This window comes from Mustela nivalis (assembly GCF_964662115.1).
Source record: "Mustela nivalis genome assembly, chromosome: 10".
NCBI classification, from domain to species: domain Eukaryota; kingdom Metazoa; phylum Chordata; class Mammalia; order Carnivora; family Mustelidae; genus Mustela; species Mustela nivalis.
In genome coordinates this window covers 41,518,036-41,525,280 of record NC_139029.1, presented here as the reverse complement: position 1 = coordinate 41,525,280, position 7,245 = coordinate 41,518,036, and the positions used below count along the sequence as shown (strand labels likewise).

Below are 7,245 nucleotides of genomic sequence, written 5' to 3'. Positions count from 1 at the left end.
GCGGGGGAAAGGCTGGGCTGGTGTGATGCGCGTGCGCGGGACCCGGCATGAGGGGCGGGGCCGGGATGGGGGCGGGGCCGGGCCGGAGGCGGGGCCGGGCCGGAGGCGGGGCCGGGCCCTGGGAGAAGACCTGAGGGTCGTGGGCGCGGATCCGGGAGAGGTGGGCACTGCGCGTGCGTGCTCGCGCGGGGGTGGGTCTCCAGGGTTCTGCAAGGCCCTGGAATTGATCTGAGGTGGGGGAGGGTAGACGGTGCAGGCTCAGGCATTTTCTTGGGGAAAGGCCTTAAACTGAGGCTACGCACTTAAACCCACCAAGTAAAGGAGAGAATAGGGATGGGGCTTGCGGGAGAGGTGGGGCAAATAACCGCGAGTCGAGAGGTGCGCGCGTTCTGGGGGCGGGGCTGAGGGTCGGGCCAGGCTGCGCAGGGCGGGACCTGTGGGCGGGGAGGGGCGAAGAGCTGGGAGTCGGGGTAGGCGCGCGCCCCGTGGGCTGGGCTGAGGGCCGGGATGGGCTGCGCGGGGCGGGGTCGGCGGGTGGGGTGGAGCGAAAAGCTCGAGCGGAGAGGTGCGCGCTCCCGGGGACTCCGACTCCTAGGAGGCCGCGAGTGGGGGGCGGAGTTAGGGGCAGGGGCGCGCTTTGCCGGGAGGAGCGGAAGGGGGATCCAGATTCTGGACAGTCCGCGCGCTTGGAGCTAACGGGAGGCGCAGGCGAGCGGGGTGGCGGGGCGGCCGGGCGGCGAGGCGGCGGGGCGGGTTGGGCCTGCGCTGCGATAGGTGGGAGCCTGGCTGGACCGGACCGACGGAGCGGGGAGCTGGTGGAGAGGGTTGTGAGGTGGCGGACGGCGGGAGGGCGCTGAGTGGCGGCTCGAGAGGGGACATGGAGGGGTGAACTCTGACGCAGATCTCTTCTCTCCCTCAGTCCTAGAGACATCAGTATCGGTCCACGAACTTTTTTGAGCCCCGAAATAATGGTTTCATTCCTAAAAGGGAAAAACAATTGCAGATTGGAATTAAAAAGTCTATCAAACTGTAACCTTTCAAGTGCTACGTAACCCATATATAATGATTTATAGTTAATGTAGGATGTGGGTTCATTTAATGTATTTTATGTAATTTGGGGTGGGGGCGTCCAGTAGTCTGAGTGCTTAGAGCCCTCGGAGGTCTTGAAATGAAAATGGCTTTGGTCACTGACACCACCTCCTTGCCTCTGTCCCAAGCCCATCTCGGTCCAAAGCCATTCGTTTCACAGTATATGTAGTGATATGCCAAGCTGTAGGCCCGGGCCCTGGGAGACAGAGGGTGGCCGTTTTCTGACTTGCATAAAAGCTCCCAGTCAGTCATGTGGAGAGTACCAAGTCAGGTATAAAGTGAACCGTGGACTTGACCCCTTGAGGTGTTCAGAAAGGACCAGGAAGGGCATGTGACCTGGAGATGAAAGGATAGCTCAGTGGCTCTGGGAAAGGGATGTCCAAGGTCAGGGACCTTGAAAAATGACAGAGCACCCCCAGTGCACCCCCTTTAGTAATCTAGGCCCTGAGGGAATATGTCTGTATTTATTTAGAGTTAAGTTATCCCAGGTTGGGGGGGTGTTGGTTAGAGTGTAGCACAAGCCTGCACCTTGGAGTTGTGGAAGCAGCATTCTCTGTGGCTTTCTCTGGGGCTGGTTTGCCCCTTTCTCTTAACCATAAACAAGGAACCTTAAAGAGAACTCAACTTCTGCCATTAAATAATGAACACCCAACACAGGAAATAAGAAGGATACTGATGGGTATAGGAGATAGGAAATGAGTTTTGTGTTAAAGTACATGTTGACTTCTCTCAAACAATTTAGATGCTAGGAATGTGAGGCAAGGAATTTACGGGACATTTTGAAATAATCTTTTCCTTATTCTTATACTTGACATCAGTGCTTGATATTTTTCCCTAAAATATAACTTACTGAAAGCAAGTTCTCTCCCTAAGTCTCCAACCCCCACAGTTGCACCCCCAAATATATTACCCTAGGGTTTTTCCACCTCTGTATTCACATTTTGGGCTAAATAATTGTTTGTTGTGGGGGCCTGTCTTGTGCATGGGGGTATTTAGAAGCCTCCGGAAATGCCCACTAAATGCCAGTAGCATCACACACCTCTCCTCCAAGTTGTAACAGCCAAACTGTCTTTCAAAATTGTCAGATTTTCTTCTGGGGCAAAATCACCCCCAGTCCTCTTGAAAACCACAGGATAGAAACCATTGTTTTCAACTTGGCTTCTAAGATTCTTCATTATCTGTTCTCAATCTGTCTTTCCTAGAACTTGATCCAGTCTAAAAGAACCAATGCAGGGATCCTTTCTTTAGTTTCCTCCATAAATTATCATGTACTCTTCTTGGATACTTTCAGGGATGGAAAAGACTTAAAATTTTTACTTTGCTAGTAAGTCCTTTTATCTTTGATGTCTTCCTGCTTAAAGTTTGTTGAATTCAGTTCTCCTACTTGGGAGTTGTAAAAGAAAAATTGTAGTCCTTTTTCTATTTTGAACATTTGTGATATTAATTACATTTCTCTCTGATCTCTTTTGAAATATTTCAGCCAATTCTTTCAACTTTCTCCATGTGATAACTTATAGATCGTCATGAACTTTTTGTTTTCCTCTGACAATATTAAACCTGACAATGTCCTACTTAATATATACTACCCAGAACTGATGTAGTATCTAGATATAGATCACACTATTAGCACATAGCATTATAATATTAGTTATATGTTTGTCCATCTTTTCTTGACTTTGATCTTGAAGGCAAGAACCAAGTTTTAGGCACCATTATAATCTTAGTTTGTAGTCATCTTTGCATAACTAGCAAGCACAGTGCCTGGTCCTTAGTTGGTATCTAAAAAAATTTTTTTAAAGATTTTATGTATTTTTTTTAAAAGATTTTATTTATTTATTTGACAGAGACATAGAGAATACAAGTAAGCAGAGAGAGAGTTGGAGGGAGAAAGGGAGGCAGGCTCCCTGCTGAGCAAGGAGCCCGAAGTGGGGCCTGATCCCAGGATCCTGAGACCATGACCCAAGCCGAAGGCAGAGGCTTAACCCACTGAGCCACCCAGGTGCCCCAAAGATTTTATATATTTATTTGAGAGGGAGAGAGAGCACAAGCAGGGGGAGCAACAGAGGGAAAGGGAGAAGTATACTCCCTGCTGAGCATGGGGCTGAGATCATGACCTGAGCCGTAGGCAGATGCTTAACTGACTGAGCCACCCATGTGCCCCAGTATCTAAAAATTCTGATGCGTGTAGTTCCTCCTTAACTCCGCTATTATAATCTAAGATTGTATTCTTTTACTTTTGGGGCAAATACAGTACACTCTTGCCTTACAGTGTGACTTTGTAATGAACGAAATCTTATGTTTTACAGATCTAGATCAAAGGTCAGCTTTTTTACTTTTTTTGTAAAAGGCCAGATAATAAATATTTTAGACTTTATGAGCCTAATAGTCTCTTTCAAAGCTCCTGTGTCACTATAACACAAAAGTAGCCATCAACAATGTATAAATGGATGACCATGGCAAAGTTCCAATAAGACTGTTCATGGAGGGGTGCCTCGGTGGCTCAGATGGGTAAGCATCTGCCTTCGTCTTAGGCCCTGTTCTCCAGGTCCTGGGATCTAGCACACATCGAGCCCTGCATTAGGCCCTACATGGGGCTCTCTGCTCAGTGGGAAGTCTGCTTCTCCCTCTGTCGCTTCCCTTGCTTGTGTTCTCCCACGCTCGCTCTCTCAGATAAATAAATAAAATCTTTAAGAGAAAAAACTATTCATGGATACTGAAGTATGGATTTCATGTAATTTCATATAACCGTCACATATCACAAAATAATTTTAAAAAGTTTTTTTTTTTTTCCAAAGATTGATTTATTTATTTGACAGAGACACAGTCAGAGAGGGAGCACAAGCAGGGGGAGTGGGAGAGGGAGAAGCAGGCTTCCCGCAGAGCAGGAACACCAATGCGGGATTTGATCCCAGGACTCTGGGATCATGACCTGGGCCAAAAGCAGACGCTTAACGACTGAGCCACTCAGGCGCCCCAAAATGCATTTTTTTTTTAAAGATTTTATTTATTTTATTTGACAGAGATCACAAGTAGGCAGAGAGGCAGGCAGAGAAAGAGGAGGAAGCAGGCTCCCTGCCAAGCAGAGAGCCTGATGCGCTGCTCGATCCCAAGACCCTGAGGTCATGACCCGAGCTGAAGGCAGAGGCTTTAAACCCACTGAGCCACCCAGGCGCCCCCCCCCCCAAAAGCATTTTAAATAAAAAGCATTCTTAACTCGTGGGCCATACAAAAACAGGTGGCAGGCTCGATTTAGCTCATAAGCAGTAGTTTGCCAACCCCAATTAAAATCAATCCTTGTTTTATTGACGTTTTAAGCCTGAGTACAGACCTTTATTGTTACCCTTTTTAAATATATTATTCATCATATCCCATCTTTCTAGCCTGCTTAGTTCTTTTTGTGTGGCAGTTCTGTCATCTACATATTAGCTGACATCCCAGCTTTTTGTCATCTGCAAAATTGATAAGAATACTTTTCCTATCTTTAATTAATAAAAATATTGAATGGCATCAGACAAGGGGTTTTCCACAGCTCATTTTGTTCTATTAATCATCATTCTTTGAGGGTAGCCATTCAAAGAGTAAATATTTACTTAAAGTACTGCCTGTCACCCAACGTACATTTCTCCATCTGGTCCATATGGAATCTTGAGAAGCTTTGAAGTTTTGTTGAAATAGTCAGAACATGTCCCTAATTGGTACTAACTCAAACAAGCAAAAAGAAATGTATAGATTTGGCATAACTTTTGTGAACTAATGTTACTCCTGCTTTCTATTGTACTACTACTCTCTTGTTTACATTTTCAGGGCTATCATTTTAATAATAATATTTTAATAATTTTAGAATTTTGTTAAGAATTAACATTCAAGTTCATCAATCTGTATTTCTAGGAATTTACCATCTTACTTCAAACTATGTGCTAACAGTGTTCATCTAACACTAGTTCTCTGGTATCAACAGTATTAAATGCAAGAAAAAAAGCCAAGAAAAGAGGCACAAATAGAAAATGTTAGAACGCATGCCTTTTTTCTTGACTAATCTTTCCATGGCTTTTAACACTATCATACTAGATTTTTAAATTATAATAAAAATGAACCTTATGCCAATAAATATAAAAATTAAGAAGAAATGGATTTATTACAAAATATAAATTTCTTTTTTTTTTTAATATTTTATTTATTTATTCGACAGAGGGTACAAGCAGGGGAAGCGGCAGGGAGAGGAAGAAGCAGGCTGCCACTGAGCAAAGAGCCCAACGTGGGGCTCGATCCCCAAACCCAAGGATCATGACCCAAGCCAAAGGCAGACACTTAACCAACTGAGCCACCCAGGCACCCCCAAAATATGTATTTAAAAATTGACTCAAGGTGATAGGGAAAGTCTGAAAAGAACAGTTGAATTTGAAATAGTAAAAGGAATCTACCTGCCAGTAGATTTTAGCAGGCTTACAGGATCAAATAACCTCTGTCTTACACAAATTGCTCCAACAACTAGAAAAGGGGGAAGCTCTCTAACTTATGTATGTTGATTATACAACAAGAGTACAATCTTGATTATAAAGCCAGATACAGGAGTGCCTTGGTGGCTCTGTCCATTGTGCGTCCAACTCTTGATTTCTGCTCAAGTCATGATCTCAGGGTTGTGAGATCAAGGCCCTACCCCATCAACCCTGCGCTCAGATGAGAGTCTGCTTGTCTCTTTCCCTCTGATCCAACTCCACCCCACACCCTCCCTCTCTCTCAAGTAAATAAATAAAATCTTAAAAAAAAAAAAAAAAGACAGTGACTGAATAACAAAGGAAAATTATAAGCCAGTCTCATTTAGAAGTATGCTTGTAAAAATTCTAAATAAAATATTAGCAAACTGAACCCAACTATGGATGAAAATGATAATATACCTTGGCCATGTAGATAGAGTTCATGCTAGGAACTGGGGATACTATAACAATAGAATATCTTGATATAATTTATCATATTATCAACCTGTACAAAAATCTACATAACCATCTTAGTAAATGTTAGAAGAACATTTGATAAAATTAAGTTTATTTGTGGAAAAATAAAATTTAGTGTACAAAAAGAGAAGGAAATCTATAACCTGGTTAACAGTGTCTAGCAAAATCTTCAGTGAATATCACATTTGATGGGGAAATGTTAGAAATATTCCTTGTGTGGTAAAGAATAAGACTTTTAAAAATAATGTTATTTTAAAAAATATCCTGTTTACAATAGCAACAGAAACCATAGACATCTAATAATTAATCTTAAAAAAGAGATGAAAATATGTTTGGGGAAAACTAGAGAATAATTTCAGGACTTTTTAAGTCTTAAATAAATGGGGAGATATGAAGAAGATAAATAAATAAATGAAGATCTATGTATTTGAAGACTCATTATCATGATATCCTCTTCAAATTAATTTATAAATGGAATTGAATTACAATCAACATTTCAAAATTTTTTTCCTGAGCTTAAAAATCTTTCAAATAATTAAGGTACAAAGCATAGAATTTTGAAAATTAAGTAGAGGAGTTTACTTTATCAGATGTTAAGATTTATTATTCTATCCTTTTATGTTCAGTGTGTCGTTATATTTACAGTGTGTCTCTGTAAAATAAAAGATTTTATTTATTTGACACATAGAAAAATCACAAGTAGGCAGAGAGGCAGGCAGAGAGAGAGGGGGAAGCAGGCTCTCCGCTGAGCAGAGAGCCCGATGCCGGACTCGATCCCAGGACACTGAGATCATGACCTGAGCCAAAGGCAGAGGCTTAACCCACAGAGCCACCCAGGCACCCTACAGTGTGTCTCTTGAAAAGGGTATCTGTTGGCTTTATTTAAATTCAGTTGATTAAGTAGTGTTTAGTTTATTAACATTTAATGGAATAATGCATTTGTGTTTTAAAATATCTTTTTGCTGTTTCTTTTCTGTTTCTCTTTATTCTTCTCCTTTTTGGCCTTTCAGATTTATCAGGTATTTTTATGATATTTCATTTTTTCTTTTCTGTTGGCCTTCCTATAACTTTTTGTTTTATGGCTTTTAGTGGTGACTTTATTCTAATCCTAGGATTACAACATGTATCCTTAACATCCTAGTCTACTTTAAATTAATATTATATCACTTAATGTTCAACATAAGAACTTTATAAAAGGACTCTA

The 7,245-nt window shown here is 42.2% G+C and overlaps 1 protein-coding gene across 9 annotated transcripts in view; it reads left to right on the top strand.

Annotated features, from left to right (window-relative positions):
- The window catches only part of IFT25 (intraflagellar transport 25), a 33,679-nt gene that overhangs the window by 220 nt on the left and 26,214 nt on the right, over positions 1 to 7,245 (top strand). For 2 of the 9 annotated variants that reach the window (XM_082688528.1, XM_082688526.1), the window contains exon 1: positions 533 to 565. The exons of 2 other annotated variants lie outside the window; for them this stretch is intronic. The gene's annotated coding sequence lies outside the window, so the exon portion shown is untranslated. Of the gene's footprint in view, positions 1 to 79; positions 161 to 532; positions 709 to 2,933; positions 3,089 to 7,245 lie in introns of those variants that run through there. 5 more of the 9 variants (XM_082688523.1, XM_082688521.1, XM_082688527.1 and 2 more) reach the window with 4 other exon arrangements.